At 41.9% G+C, this 16,018-nt stretch overlaps 1 protein-coding gene and 1 pseudogene across 6 annotated transcripts in view; both read left to right on the forward strand.

Moving 5' to 3' along the window:
• The window catches only part of ZNF536 (zinc finger protein 536), a 1,807,595-nt gene that overhangs the window by 470,642 nt on the left and 1,320,935 nt on the right, over window positions 1–16,018 (forward strand). The window lies entirely within an intron of this gene.
• Window positions 2,949–6,138, forward strand: LOC138559983 (G protein-coupled receptor kinase 5-like; annotated as a pseudogene).

The following is a 16,018-nucleotide window of genomic DNA, read 5'->3' on the forward strand; positions in this document are numbered from 1 at the left end:
GATTAAAGAATCATGGCTAATGCATTTATTTGTACTTTCGCCTCCATGAGCATTTCATGACAGTGTTAAAAACCAAAAACAAGAAAAAAAAAGCAAAATAAAAAATAGTTGCAAACCAAAAAACACACAAGCAATCACCTCTCAAAAATAATGCAGCTGCAGAAAAATCACATCCAACAATTTGCAGGCTTTTTCTACAGTGCACTGTCTAAATAAATAACGCCATGAACACAATTAAAAAGAAAACATGTACAGAAACCTGCCATTATGTCATAAAAGACTTTGGAAGAAATAAAAAAGGAACATTTCCGTGTTTCATGGCACTAGCACGTTGCTTACACTTCTACAGAGAAGCCGGACCATACAGTGAAACATTTCCAGTTCATTGCTAAGCCGGATGAAGACAGGGTGTCCCAGAGCCCACTATAATCCAGCCTGCGATATCCAGATGCCCGTGATCTTCTGGTGTCATTTGGGATGTCATTTTCTCTTTCTAGCACCCATCTACCCGACCCATCATCCCACTTGTTAGCTGCCAGTATGTAGTCTGCTAAGTCTGTGCCAACAGCTGTGTGCTTGTCCTAGGATATCTGGTTATTGCTCAGTGCTTCTTCCCTAAGCCATTCCCTGAAGCCCTCCATGCCCTTGCAGCCATTTAATGTCCTGTTTTATTTTCAATTTGTCCTTGGTTTGTTGCCATTCCTCTTTGTTGGGTCTGCTGGCCTCTTTGTGGTCTGCCTTTACTGTGGATCCATATGCCAGCTTTGAGGAGCTATCTGATGCTAGCTTAGTGAATTAGTCTCTCTGTGATATTTGTGATCTGAATGTCACAAGGCCTGGTACGATCACTGTTGTGTCCTCCCTCTGTTTCCCCCCCTTTTCTTGAGTGCCTGGAAATACTTGTGTATAGGCGCGTTATAAATGCCATATCATAGCATATCATACCTCTGCTCTTGCTCAGCTCTCCTTTGCTCAATGTTTGCAATTGTTAGCAGACGCTCAGGCGTGTCCTCCGTATTTGTGTTCTCCAAAGTATGGGCCTGCGACTCAGTCATGGTTAAGGGGTGTGTAGCAGGAGGTTGCAGCATGTTGAGCACCATGACTCTTTTTCGAACACATTATCACTTTTTATCACACACAGGAGTGGATCACACATGGTGGCGCTGTTCCCATTGCCCACTGGACTGCTGCATGATCAGGTTTCGACGTTCGAGGCCAAAATCAGTAGATGGTATCGGTGGCAGCTTTCCCGATCGATTACCCAAAACTGGAGCTGGTTGTACAGGTTGCGTAGAGCATCTGTTACTTCCAGGCTGTCTAGAATATCCAGGCCTGATCTCCACTCTCTCATGCTTAAGATACCTTCTTCTCTTTTTGCTGCTTTCTATAACCTCTTGGCCAGAGCTTCGGAGGCGTGAGGCATTTAATGGCACCAAAGCTCTTTCTGGGTTTTTTCAGGAGGATCCAGAGCCTAGGGTCCCCTTTTAAGCAAGTTATTCTTCTTTGTGAGATTGGGCTATTTTTGGTAAGAGGGATTACTGCTTTATAACTGCCATTATGCATATCAATATACATACTAATTTCAATATATTATGTCCATTTTTCGATTGCTTAATGACATTAAAATTCACAAAGCAGCATATTGATTGAATGGTGCATTTAAAATACTGGATCCTTGAATATGCCCATAAGAATGGCTGTGACACTATAACTTTCCAGCAGTTATTCCCATTGTAAAAAAAATGCCAGTGAGAATTGCGTTTTGATCGTGGACCAAAATACCCGTGTCAGAGACAATATTCACCATCAAATGTACTGTGCCTAGACAGTGGCTTCTAAGCTACTGTGCATGTGAAATACTCATCGATTACTGTGCCTCAGTGTTTGTCACCAGAATTACTGTGCCAGTAAATATCTTTGTTACTAATTATGTGATAATAGTGCCCATTGCAGTTATTGTGCCTCAGAATATACAATGTTAATGGCCGTGGCACTGAATGCAGACATCAGAGTTACCTTTCAACAGCTTATTGACATTGTAGTAATTTTCACTTTGCATATGCTATCAGAGCAGCTCTGCAGATTGTGTGTGCCACATAGCATTCCATTCTGCAGTTTGCTCATCACAGTGTGCCCATCAGCGATAACATGCCCATCAATATGAACATCACACTAACTGTGCCAATAGGAAATATGCATAAGTTACTAGGGCCATCCCAGTCTAGGTCCAGAGTGTATGTGAGACAAACAATCAAATAAATGTGCCTGGTTGAATATTTGCAACCAAAAGTGGAAAATAAAATAACAGGGTGTTTGTACCACAACATACCTCAAAGTTCTTTTATCCCAGAACGTGAGCCTAAAAATATTTCATCAGTTATCAGAGTTTACACGAATCAAAGTAATACATGGCATTGAAGTGATAGACTACATATTCTTATCGTATAATAAACATATGTGGTGGTACTGAGAACCCTTCACTCTCATGGGCGGACTGGCATATAGGGAACTCTGGAGATTTCTCGGTAAGCTTCTTCTTTTGTGTGATAACCTGTTTTATTTCCAGATTTTCTCATATGAAAAAGGGTTGGGCTTGCTGAAAATGTGTAATATGGGGCCACTCTGAAAATTATTTCCAAGGCCTCTTTTTGTTATCAGTCCACCCCTGTTCACTTTGTTCCTCAAAGTGAAATTCTGTATCTGCAGAAGAGGACACATGAGGTTAGGCTGAGGATTGTGAGTAACTAGCACCTGCTGACCTCATATTTTTTGATGATGACATTGAGACTAATCAGTAACGCCTGAAAATACTGCCTCCCTGAAGATTGGAAGAGACATGAAAGCGCTTGGAGGAGAAGAGCAACTGAACTGCGGCAGGTATACAAAGCTGGGAACTAGAGGGCGCGCCTCACACCCTCTTTTTTCTACTTATACAGTTCAGCCTGTTGATGGATATGGACAATGTTGTGGCCAACACGGTTGTGCTGAAAGCCAAAGAAGAGGGTGGAGGAAAATGCAAAGACAAAATCAAGAAGTGGAAGGAGATCCTCACATCAGTCAGTGTGAAGAGCTGGAGAACGACAGAGCAAAATCATTACAATGTATGTGACAAACAGCCAATCGGAAGACTCCTCTTTCACCTGTTCTGGGAAACACGGCCAGAGATTGAGTGCTGCATTAATTTCCACGGCACAGTATGAACTCACTCCAGATGAGAAGCTTGGTGAAAAAGGAAAGATCATAATGCGATACCTAACTCCAGAGAGGCTGCTTTATTTCGAGATCAGCCTGGACAAAGACAGTGGTGGAAGTGGGCGTTGGAAGGATGGCATGGTATAAAACAGTGAAGACTGACAATAGGAATCACAGTTCAAGGGTGTTAATTGAACTTCAATGGGTTGGTTTAATGCCTATCTAACACTAACTTTAAGTATGGGAGCAAGCTACGACCATCAAATAATAATAACGCAGTCCTAGCGGAGACTTTGTCAAAATAAAAGGGCCTATACTAATCAACCTATTGCCAATCCTTACTTCTAAATACAAATTGTGTGGGACAACAATGCATACAAAAAGAAAAGTGTTCAAGAAATGATACGTCAGGATAGTTGAGCAGTTGGCTGCCCTTCCCTACGTTTTCAGCACGGGTCAAGGTGGCACATTCGAGCTTCGCACACACTCGGGCTTCTCTGCAACGAGGATACAGTTCAAAGCACAGGTATTAGGGCCTTCTGCCAAAGTCTCTTTTTCAATAACGGTCTCTCATTGCAGAGGGCTTGTCATACCAAACAAGCAGCAAAGTCTATCAGGATTTTCACATTCACAGGTTCACAAGTCTACTGGTCTCCATCGATCAGGCTTAGACCTTCTTTTAACACAATGCTCGGGCCAAGGATCTCCCTCATTAGCACAATATTCACATTTGGTCTCCCTCGTTCGGGCTCAGACAATGTAATCTCACTTTCTAAACGTTCGTCTTTGTATTAAAAATCAAAGACTTTCGATTGTGCAATGGATTTTTACTTAAACTGTCACAGGACCACTTCATTTCTCATTCTCCTTCTTTTACTTTCACTTCTGCCACTTCTTGGCTGGATGCCTCACAGAGACCTTCGATTGAGCACACTCATGGTGCAAGATCGCTTTGTCACTGGTATTGTATCTTTCTTTGTTAAAGTTGAAACATCCAGAAACACTTGTATACTGGTGCGTTATAAAGGCCATATCATATCATATCATATCATATCATATCATATCATATCAATTAAGCTTTCCTTGCATCACACATTACCTAACTATGTTCTTGCACTCTGTATAGAATGTTGCTGCTTGCAACCTTGACTTCAACACAGACCGGTCTTGCATCTGTCTCCCCAACTCACCGGATGTGTTGTTCTCTGTGGCGCTACTTTGATCTTGGAGCCAAGGATGGTACCGCACCGGCTGCTGCTTCTACCCGACTAGGGCAGTTATGCAGGAGGGCCCCAGGTATCTCCGACACACAACACAGGCTTCTTCAGTCTGGTTTTCTGCCCTTATCCTTTTTAATCTGAAGGATTCTGGAAAGTGATGGTTTCTCGCCGGAAAGGTCAAGGGTATATCCCTCCTTGCGCACCCTTCTCTGTTTGCTGGCTTCTTCCCTCGTTCAGCTGCCATCTGGAAAATACTTTTCCTTTGTATGCTCTCATGCTCCACCTTTTATGCATGTGGGGAAGTTTAATGAAAGTCAGGTATGAGTGGTTGCCAGTAATTGCCTGTCCTGCCTGACCATAATAGCGGGACATGTCAGGTACAATGCTCAGGTGAGTCTATTTTCTCTCAGAGAAGGCTGTCCGTTTAAAAGTGTTTGTGAAGGGAAAGGGAAGATGGGTAGAATTCCTAAATATCCTACCGGTTAGGATGGGGTAAAGGTGTTACAGGGAAGGAGCTACCGCTTCTCGCATCAGGTGTCCCACTCCCCGACAGCCCCTCACCCAGGTGATCCTCCCGCACTGCTTCACCCCCAGGGTCTGGATCCAAAAGTGATGGCTGTGCCCTGGGCCACCTGAAAGAGAGAGATATCCCCAGGGACTAGCGGGTGAGACACCGTCTGGTTTCTCACAGCGGGTACGGTTGGGAGTGGTGCTCCTCTATTTTTACTTATTAAGTTTTACAATTCATATATTAAAAATGAAACCATTCTGTAATGGCTTCGTTTTAAAACAAAAGTGTAATAAGAAGTGGAAAATTGCACTTTGGTGCACCGCACTGAACGTTCCCTTAAACAGCAGGTGTGTTTATTTTGGTGTTTGGATTGCGTGTGGGAGTGGTGCAGTGATGGGGTTTGCAGGGAGCTGGGACAGGCCAGCAGGGAACATAGTTCCACTACTTCTTTTCGTACACTTCGACCACTGTTCAAAGAGCTCTTCTCCTACTGCGCAAAATCTATTTGAGTGGGGATCCCCTCCGGGTGTACATGGACAGCATGCACGTCGATTGGTGCCGGAAAGACCACCAGTAACTAAAAGCACTATCCAGCATTACTGTGTGCTGGGACAAGTTGCTTTGGAGAGGTCTGTTCTTGCCAGGTTCGTGCTACAGGCAAGCGACTGGAGAAGAAAAGGATAAGAAGCAGCAAGGGGAATCTACGGCCCTGAATGAGAAGAAGATCCTGGAGAGTGTCACACGCCGCTTTGTTGTAAACCTGGCTTATGCCTATGAAACCAAGGATGCACTGGGCCTTGTTCTGACACTAATGAATGGGGGAGCATGAGGTCACACATCTTCAGCATGAGGAACCCGGGCTTCGAGGAGGAGTAGGCATTTTTCTATGCAGCAGAGATCTTGTTCAGACTTTTGGACCTGCACATTGAGAACATTGTATACAGGGATTTGAAGCCAGAAAATATCCTATTAAACGGTTATGGGCACTTTCATAACTCGGATCTTGGTATGGCGGTGAAGATACCAGAGGATGAGGACATATGCAGGCGTGTGGGGAAGGGGGGCTACACGGCTCCAGAAGTCCCCAATAACCGTAAGTAGATGTTCAGCCCTGATTACTGGGGGCTGGAGTGTCTGATCTACGAAATGATCGCAGGGCAGTGTCTCTTTAAGGGGAGGAAGGAGAAGATGAAGCGAGATGAGGTAGGCCCATGAGCCGTGCCAGATTAAACCCTGTGGAGGCCCTAGACAGTCAAAATTTCAGGCCTCACCTTGCAAAATGTTCTCACGATATGTTTTTAATTAAACCAACCAACAATTTTAATAAACCAATTTTATTACACAAACCAAAACATTAAGAATTATTGTTATCAAACAAAAACTATATATTTGTTTATTTTAATATACCAGCAAAACTTTAAATATTCACAGAAAAGCTAACGTAGTAATGCAGACGTCAGTACTGTATATAAACTTATTTGAAAGTCTTATTTTTATGGAAGATTGACTGCATATTTATTTTACCTTGGTAATTACTTCACTATTGTTGCTTTGATTCTTCCTTGCCGGCTCGTACCCCACTTGAAACGTATAGCCTGCCCTTTGCCCATGCTTCATTAAAGGGGCAAAGGAGGTTTACAATTCATGAGCGGCCTCTTTCAACTTTATGATTAAGATCAACGGCTGGTTTAGTAGCAGTCCATGGCTGTGCAGGAATTTAGAAACCATTATCCATGTACTCCTGCAGAGCAGTTGTCATTTTATCACACTCTTCATCACGACACATTGTTAAGAAACATTTGTAACTATTAACAAACAGCTACTGCAGCTCTACCTGTAATTCTCTGGAAGCGAGACTTCAAATTAAGGTGAGGATCAGGGGTATATGGGCGAGAGGCCTGTTGTACTAAGCAACTTTCATTCTGGAAAGTGAGGTGTCCAGAGGGAGTACTAATTTGCTCCTTACAATGCATACTGGAAATCTTAGCTACATAATCGTAATCAAAACAACCCTGTGAGTTACTTTGCGAGGACCAGCAATATCACATGTCTCGGAGAATGGAGCTTTAGGAGGTTTGGAGATTCTAAACCCGGAAGAAACTATTCAGGAGGAATCATGAATGGGATCAGGGGCGTTGCTAGGGGGGAGCTAAGGGGGCTATAGCAGAATAGAAATATGGAACCAACTAACCACAGATTTTTCTGACAATAGATCCTCCTACTGATTTGGTATGGATGCAAAGCATTCTGGTGATTTGCAGGATCCTAGGGTAGGAAAATTCAATGGATGCTGCCTGCTGAATAACTGACCCATTCACTCAGATTCCAGTGAACCCAAACCGCTGGTCCGGTCAAATTCAGTGAAAGAGAATTCTCCATGTGCTAACTCTGAATGTGCTAATCCATGAGAGTGCAAAAACCTCTTGACAGAGACAATAAGTGGACATTCTCCCCTCCCTACCATGGATATGGAACAGATAGTCAATACAAAGTGCTCCTGGGTGATTCTAAAGAAATGTATGATAAAAAAAAGATGAACCAACTAAGAAGGATTGTTTCCTTTAATGCCAAAAATGCAGTTAAAAGGCATTATGAAATACACCTGTCTGTCACTTTCATACTTCAGTGCATTGTCCAAGTGGGTATTATACTGAAATTCTAGTTCACAGGTAGGATATCCATAGAAACTTTTTTAGGGCCCTTGTACCCACAGTAAAGTCAGCATTTACTGTGAGCTCATTGTAAGAAAGATAGTGTAATGTTCGTGCAGAAATATGCAACCATACAGTACCTGATGATACACCTGGGGCAACAACGTAGCACAACATTTGGGGTCGCCCATACGAGCCAAGCTGAGCTCCTTAACAAAACAGAGGGCACGCCACACCACCCCGGTCCAGACCAGACCACCATGTTTGATGATTATGCCTCTGCAGGGGCATGCACTATTCCACGTGAACGAAGTAAATATGTTTTTTTAATCAAAGCTTAAATGTTTCACCTAGTGGAGAAAGAAGGGATGATGCCTGGTCTCCAAATATACCAGCCACCAATGGTGGCTGGTGAGTTCTTTTTTTGGAGGGCGTAAATATTTGCGGCAAGTATGCATTAGCGACGGAGTATAGCGGGGGAGCCCGAACTAAGGAAAAAAGGTTTGGGGGACCTGGGGGGATTCTTACCCCTCCCCTGAGAGAATGTTTTGACTAATGGGTCAACATGGTGCATTACACAGCACACTTTCTGTGAAAAATTGGGGAAAAGGCCAGATAGTTTACAGTCGGGATTTGTAGGGTGTAGAGTAACTCATGAACAAAATATAATAGATGCAAGTCGCCAAAAGTGCACAGGTTCATATCCCAATGCATTGTCATGTGGGTCCCTGCAATATATGCCAGTATAAACAACGTGTACATGCTGATTGTGTCCATTTACATGCTGGCTCCACCAACATATACTAGCATTCCCATATACCAACATACTCATGTTTGCTTTGAGATGTTTTTTATAGTATCATTACTGGCACAAGGCACAAAGCTGGCTCTGACAAAATATGGCAGTACTCCTATGTAAGAAAATACTCCCGTTGGTTTGGCCATTAAACGTGACATGTCACAATAAGAAAAATTGTTCAAACTGGTTCCAATGTAAGCCAGTCTAGACCCATAACAACACTTATCATGCTTGCTTCATCATAGATGATCAGTTAATAAAAAGTTATGCTATGGTAAGAAATAGACAGACCACTACACCAAAATATCAGTCTAGCGAGGTAATACTACTTATCATGCTTGCTTTATCAAAGATGCTGAGTAATAAATGGCATGCCACAGTAAACAATGTTTAGACTGGCTGCACCAACATGCCAGTCTAGCCAGCTAATGACACATTAACTTGGCTTTGCCAGAAAATACCAGTAAAACATGCAAAGTCAATAAAGATGTGCTAAAAATGCTCTTGTTATCCCCATTCTCCCAGGGCCTAACACACAAATCCCCTTTCGCCCAACAGTCCCTCACCCATACATCTCCTCTCACATTCATTCACACTGCATTCACCACGCATGCATGCACCCACCCACTCAGAACATTCACACACACAATCACATTCATGCCCATTCACCCACCAGTCACTCACCCATATATCCTCTCTCACATACACTCACACTGGCACCCACCCACCCAGAACATACACACATCACATTCCTACTCACGCACCCATCATTCACTCACCTATAAAACTCTCATGTCCACTCTGGCTGCATTCTCCACACAGGAATGTACCCAACCCCCCACCCAGAACGTTTAAATACACTATCACATTAATATGCATTCACCCACCAGTCACTCCCTCATACAACTTCTCTCACATCCACTCATTCTCCACACATACACGTACCCACCCTGAACATTCAAACAGGCACTATCACATACATACTCATTCACCCACCATTCACTCACACATAAACCTACTCTTACATCCACTCTCACTGCGTTCTCCACACAGGCACGCACCCACCCACCCATTCAGAAAATTCAAACACAGTCACACACTATCACATTTCTACTCATTCACCCACCACCCACTGACCCATAGCACATACATGCATCCGACACACACGTCACACATAAAAAATACACATCACATGTTTTTGTTTTTTTAAAAGCCTTACATGGTTTTTTCAGCTTTGGTCCGCCACTTACAAGCCACCTTTGTCTCCTCTGTGCTGATCACAAACAGGAACCAGGAAACTGGGAGAGCTTCCTGGCTCCTTTATATGAGCCGCGAGGAAGCCAGAGGAGAAGGGGTTGAAGCTGAACGTGGCATTTGACACGTCCCACATGTCACAGTCAGCTCCAACCCTTACTGAGCGCATCCATCTTGCACTGCAAGCCCCGGCCCATCCTTCATGCCGATGGGTGAGATCTGGGCCTGGGCCCACCAGATCTAGTGTGGCTGGGGCCCCCAAACAGCAGGGCCTGCAGGGGCCCCTGCTATGTAAGTGACCGAAGGGTGAACAATATGTCTATTTCTCACCAGGCACTAGATCGGGATAGTCTGGCATGGAATGGTATTCAGCAACCCTATCACAACATTGAAATCTGCACACTTAATATTTCAGTTGTTAACATAGCTGGTTACCTGTGCATATCTACGGCCAGTGTACTATCTATCCTAGCTAATTAGCTAGCCTAGCCTAGATGACTAAGACTGTGCATGTAAAGTGGATAGATGGGGCCAGTCAGCACATAGACATGAATGTAGCCCTGCATTTGCACATCTGACAGATTGGTCATGCATTCATGCTCTCTTTCTGATGCTTTGTTCTGTTAGTTTCCTTTGGTGGAAGGCAATGCTACAATCTCAGCTTCTAATGCAATCAAGATAACAATTCCATTTTTATTCTAGAGAGAAAACGGAGTGAGAGGGTCAATTGCTATTGTAGAAAGTGTATTTTTATTTTTTGATGTCAAGTAGCTTAGGGCTTAAACACAGAGCAGCTGAGTAATTTAGCGAGCTCCTGGATCCAATTAAAAAGGATATCTATGTTGTGTCTACAGTGGGGGATGGTCATAGCCGAGGAGCTCCCATATATGAGATAGTTACACACCTGTGGCATCTTATCCATTTTACAGTGAGGGAAGCAAACACAAATGAAAGCCTTTACTTATGAAGCTAATTCATGGTTACCAGACATTTCATCGAAAAAAATTGGTCGACTGGACAAATGGTCGAACCAATTTCGTTGAAAACCAAATGGTCGAATTTTTTTTATTTTTTTATTTTTACCCTTTTTTTGGGGGGGGTCCCCCCCAACCCCCCCCAACCCCCCCAACCCCCTTTTTTTTCTAAAAAAACCTTTTTTTCCCTAAACTACAACCTTAAAAATAAATATATACATTTTAAAAAAAAAACACCATTTGGTTTTCGACGAAATTACGTCGACCAAATGTCCTGTCGACCAATTGTTGTCGATGAAATGTCCAGACACCCTAATTCATATAAGACTACATTTTAAGCAATAGCATATATAGTTAGCATCAGTAGTGATAAGTAATGAAGGTAGGCTACAGTTGTTATTACTTCCAAGGTTTTCCAACTGTCATTTTGCCTCAGTGTTTAGTGCATTTGGATCCTCTTTACGAGGTTAAAGGATTTCTGGATGGAAATACTACTTGTATTTCTGGAATCCAGTCACATTTGGCATTATTCGCGACTTGGCGAAAACAGATGTGGGCTTCCGGAAATACCATATGCAATGCTTGTGAAAATCTGCATTTCTCAAATTGTTTTTCATCTACTTTTAATGTTGAGAATGGAAGTGCATTCTAAACAGTATCATTTTATACTCCGGCTGAATATTTTTTGCACATGAACAAAATGGTCAATTCAGAGTATTTTGTGTGCTGCATAGCAAAGGGAGTGAGAAGGAGGGCATGACCCCTTTTGATTGTCCCTAGCAAAAACATGTTGTGATACATTAAAGGGAATGGAAACATTGGATAATTGTATCTTTAACTCGTGGGTGGAAATAAATATTAGACTAAAAAGGGAGGGGTTTGGATTTGTAATATGGCATTAATTATTGCATGCAGTATTCCCATACACTTCTCTGTAGTAATTGAGCATTCCCCATAATTAGGGAGGAGTTAAAAACAGGTGGTATTCCTAAATTCATGGAAATGTAAAGTGGCCACCACTTTTATACTTGCAAATTTAACTTGAATTCAATTATTGATTAGTTGACTCATGCCAGATACCTTCTTGCACCCAAAAAGTGAGAACGGTACAACTATTTGGCAACACCTTGTCAGAAACTAATTGAACTGTTGTGAAAATGTCACTGATTATTTGTTGCACGTCAATATATATATATGTTCATAAATTATTCCTAAATGGTCCTCACATGGATATAAAATTGTCACAAATAAATGCAACAGGGTCCTCATTTTTATAAATCCTTTCATTATAGACACAGACACAATTGGCCAATGCAATTTGACATATATATATATATCCTTCATCTGGGAAATGTCTGCAAAGAATCATGCAAAACATGTAATTATATTAACATCAATCATCTGTATCCAGCTCACATGTGTCACATGTATATGCCAGTATAGACTCAAAAATATCAATATTACTTGCCTCAACTCTGTGTTAAAGATTCCAATCGGGCGTCACACACAAGACACTTGGTTTTAGCCTCGGATGTGGCACTCAATAGGAATGTTTTTTTCTTTTATTTCAATGAATTCAAATTGAGACGATATCCAACCCATCTCACACCCCTTTTACAAATACCTCGGGTCACAATTGACCATGAACCAGGCCGACTGGTGAAAATACAATATTTATTTATTTTAGAGGTTCACAAAAATCACACACATTTTAATAATGGGCAGAAATCACCAATGGGGTGATAATTACAATAAAAACTACTGAACTACACTTGGTTAACATTCTACAAGGACATTTCCAAAGCACAATTGAAAAGGAGCACTTTTTGAATTAGGATAGAGAGCACCCAAGTTAAGGTTTCCCCCTGCAAAGTTCCCTCAACCTACAAATAATCGAATTCTGAGTGGATAGACAATAGCAGCAGGCAGTCAGGGATAAGAGGCTGCAAACAGAATCAAAATCTGAATTTCCCTGACACTTGGGTTTTTACAAATAATTAATTATATGTGTGTTTAAATAATGATGTACATATGTTTTATCAAAGTATCAGGGATGTTATACCACTAGAAACCATAAGGCAAGGTATCACAAAAGCATACAGTTCACAAAGCAGGTGGAAATTGAAAACCCAGTGTAGTCAAATTCACACGGGGAAAAGTTGCATTTTTACACAGAAGCAGTTTTAAATGTCAAAATGTTTTTATTTTTTTTTAATGGGTGAAACCACTGAATTAGAATGCAGTTTTTTGGGCAGGGTGATAGATGCACATCGCAGGGATATTATAGAGGTGAAAGAATGGCTGTAACTGAGGAATTGGATGAGATTTTCAAGGTGGAATGAGGTTCAATTTTAGGAAAATAGAGCAGTTAAAAAGAAAAAAACAGTTTTAAAAATGAAAGAGAAATTTTACTTAAACTAAATTATCTAGACTGTATTGTTAAAGAAAGCCACAGTACGTTCAAAGATTGATTCACATTGTCATCCTTTTTACATCACGTTCAAATCTAAGTGTGACTTATTTGAAATTATTCAAAATATTACTAAGGAGTTACAATATGGGGTGAATGAAAGAATTGCGCTAATACTAGAAAAACAAGAACAGGGTGTACAGAGAATTAGAACAGTCTAGACAAGTTATTAGGATATGGATAGGGTTGCTTAAAGAGTGGGACAAAGACCAAAGGTCAGGAAGGGTTAGACAATGTGTTTCTATAGGATGGGGGATGCTCACAGTCTGCTCTTAAGTTTGGGATTAGGAACAGTCAACTGGGTTCTGGACTTCAGGGCTTGGGTCAACAGGTAGTGGTGGTCTCTAATAGCAGAACAACAGCTGGGCCTGTTTGGTTACTGGAAAACAAGCACAGCTGGATGGCAGGGGTGCAGCGGGCATGCAGTTAGGGGGCAAAAAGTCAGTCTCGTCTCAAGATGCTTCCCAAAAGAATACCACAGCTTTTCCCCTTCATTATAGGGATTTTTAGTGGGATGTCTGCATTAAGACCTTGCTGGGATATGATCAGCAATGCTTTGGCCTTGCAGTGGAATCTGGATCAGCTATGCTTTGGCCTGGCAGTGGAATCTGGAATCTGGCAAGATGAATGTAGAAGATCAGGAATGCAAGCGCTGGAAATTCAGGAAAGAGTGTCTAGAGTTCTGTCAGCCACCATTATTTATAAGGCATGGTGACATCATCGGATGATGTGGTGGGGTAGGCTTAAGCTAGGCATGCCCCTAACAACTGGATTGTACAGGGCTGATCATCCCCGCCTTCCTATCAGTTGTTTGGGTTTCAAGAGCATGATGTCAGATTTATGATGTGAGTTTTACAATGTCCAGACCCTCCCACAGTTACTTTAGCCAAAATACAGTTTTGACATAAATGGCACATTTGTACATTTGGGGCATCTTAACAAATCACATGGGCAGATTATATATTTTACGCAGAACATGCCAGTTCAACTCTACAGTTTATAAGACCTTGTTCCGTCCTTCTACCAGTTTTTCACACTTTTTAGTGAGAAATATATTACTTAAAATTCTATGGGCCTCATTCCGAGATTGGAGGTAGTCATGGCGCTATTTGCGCCATGACTGCCTCCAATAACGGTACCGGAACCGTTCTCATTCAATGGGGATTTACCAGTGTAATCCGACCTTTGCGGGACCGGTAAGTCCCCATTGAAAAAAACATTCCCCATTCCCATTTGAGCCCCCATAGGACTCAATGGGAATGGGGAAGTAGCTAATAACGGTACCGTAATTTGCGGTACCGTTATTAGCTCTGAAGTCCCTTAACGGGTCCCGTCCTTAACACCTGGTCAGACCAGGCGTTAAGGAAGGGACCCGCTAAGGGACCTCATAGTAGGGCGGTAAGGGATTACCGGCACCGTTCTTGTTACCAGTGCCCGTTATCCCTTACCGCCCCACTCGGAATGAGGCCCTATAACTTTATACATGTGTACATATTCTCATAGGGCATATAAGTATTGAATTTCATGGTGGCATCACATACACGTTCCTTAGAATGGCCACTTCTCTGCCATTTCTGTTTCCCATGTGGCAGCGATGGCTACAACGTCTTAAATTAAAACCCACAAAATTACATTAAAACTTAACTTTTTACATTCTGGAGAATTCCTGTTGCAAAGATAAAAGTCTTACAAGTTTATTTATAAAATAGTCTTTTGAGGCAAATGTTCAGCATTGTTTACCATATATGGGCATAGCTTCCAAGGCTGCTCTTGAGTTGGCTTTGAAACTCCCAGCAGTAGTCGAGGGAAGTGTGATTTCCTTTTTCACATATTCATGTCCCAGAATTTCTATTGTAAGAGGCCTCAGCCCAGACAAAAGTCTGCCAAAGTAGCACTGTGTGTCCTAGTATCTACTGTAAGGGGCCTTCTGTTGCTAGCAACCCCCAAGCAAAAACATGTTTGGGGCTGATTTCCCTCATGTAGCAAATGCAACTTGATTCCTTATTTTATTTATTTTTGTTCTAAATCAGAAGAAAGCCTGTTGAATAAAACCTCCCATATATATTTCACAACACAATCCCCTTTACATTGCTAGCCAAGGGCAGGGCCTTATGCAACATACACTGTTAAAAAGGTATTTTTCTCATATGCAAAAGTACATTTAAACACGGCATAAAGCCTGCAGGCATGTTCCTTTCAAAAAGGATCCATCCGAATTTCCCACATTGTTCTGCAATCATATGCAGTTTCTTTTATACAGCTGTTTGTTTAAAACACAGATGCAATGAAATTGACATGGGCCCAGAGTGCAAGGGCCTCTTTGAAGCATTGATCTTTGACATTTTATAGCCCAAATGTAAAGTGTTTCCTGTGTAGTTGAAGTAAAGGTTCTTTTGATTTCTTCAGATCTGAACAACAGCCTGTCATTCAGGAATACTGCTCTTTTCTTCCATGTGAAATATTCCCTTTTCAATGGGAACTTGTTTAGCAAACAGCAGAGCATCGCTGTTTCTCCATTCGCTTCTTTTGGTGCACATAAGAACACATACTGGCGGCCTTTCTCAGTGTGCTCCCTGCCCCAACAAGCCCAATATGTGCTTGGCAAGATGGTGCAGCCATCTTTTTGTTGCTGCCAAACACAGTTTTGAGGTGAGGCAGTGGTGCTTAAAGGAGCTAGCGCAGCCATTTTGCTGTTTCTGCTGAAGTGCAACTTTGTTATGGATGGGAGTACTGCTGAGTGGGTAAATATATCCAACATCTGTCATATCTAGGGGAACTGCAAAGGTAAGAATACAGAGAAATCTAAGGTCAACACAATTCCATACAAAATGTAAACTTAAAGTAAAGTGAAATACCGAAATAGTTTCCATACCAGTGAACATCTTGCAATACCAGACCACAAAATGAAAAAGAATTGCTATTTAAGCATTAGTAAAAAATAAAATAA

The sequence above is a fragment of the Ambystoma mexicanum genome, chromosome 1p, assembly GCF_040938575.1.
Source record: "Ambystoma mexicanum isolate Mex_15411 chromosome 1p, UKY_AmexF1_1, whole genome shotgun sequence".
Lineage (NCBI taxonomy): Eukaryota > Metazoa > Chordata > Amphibia > Caudata > Ambystomatidae > Ambystoma > Ambystoma mexicanum.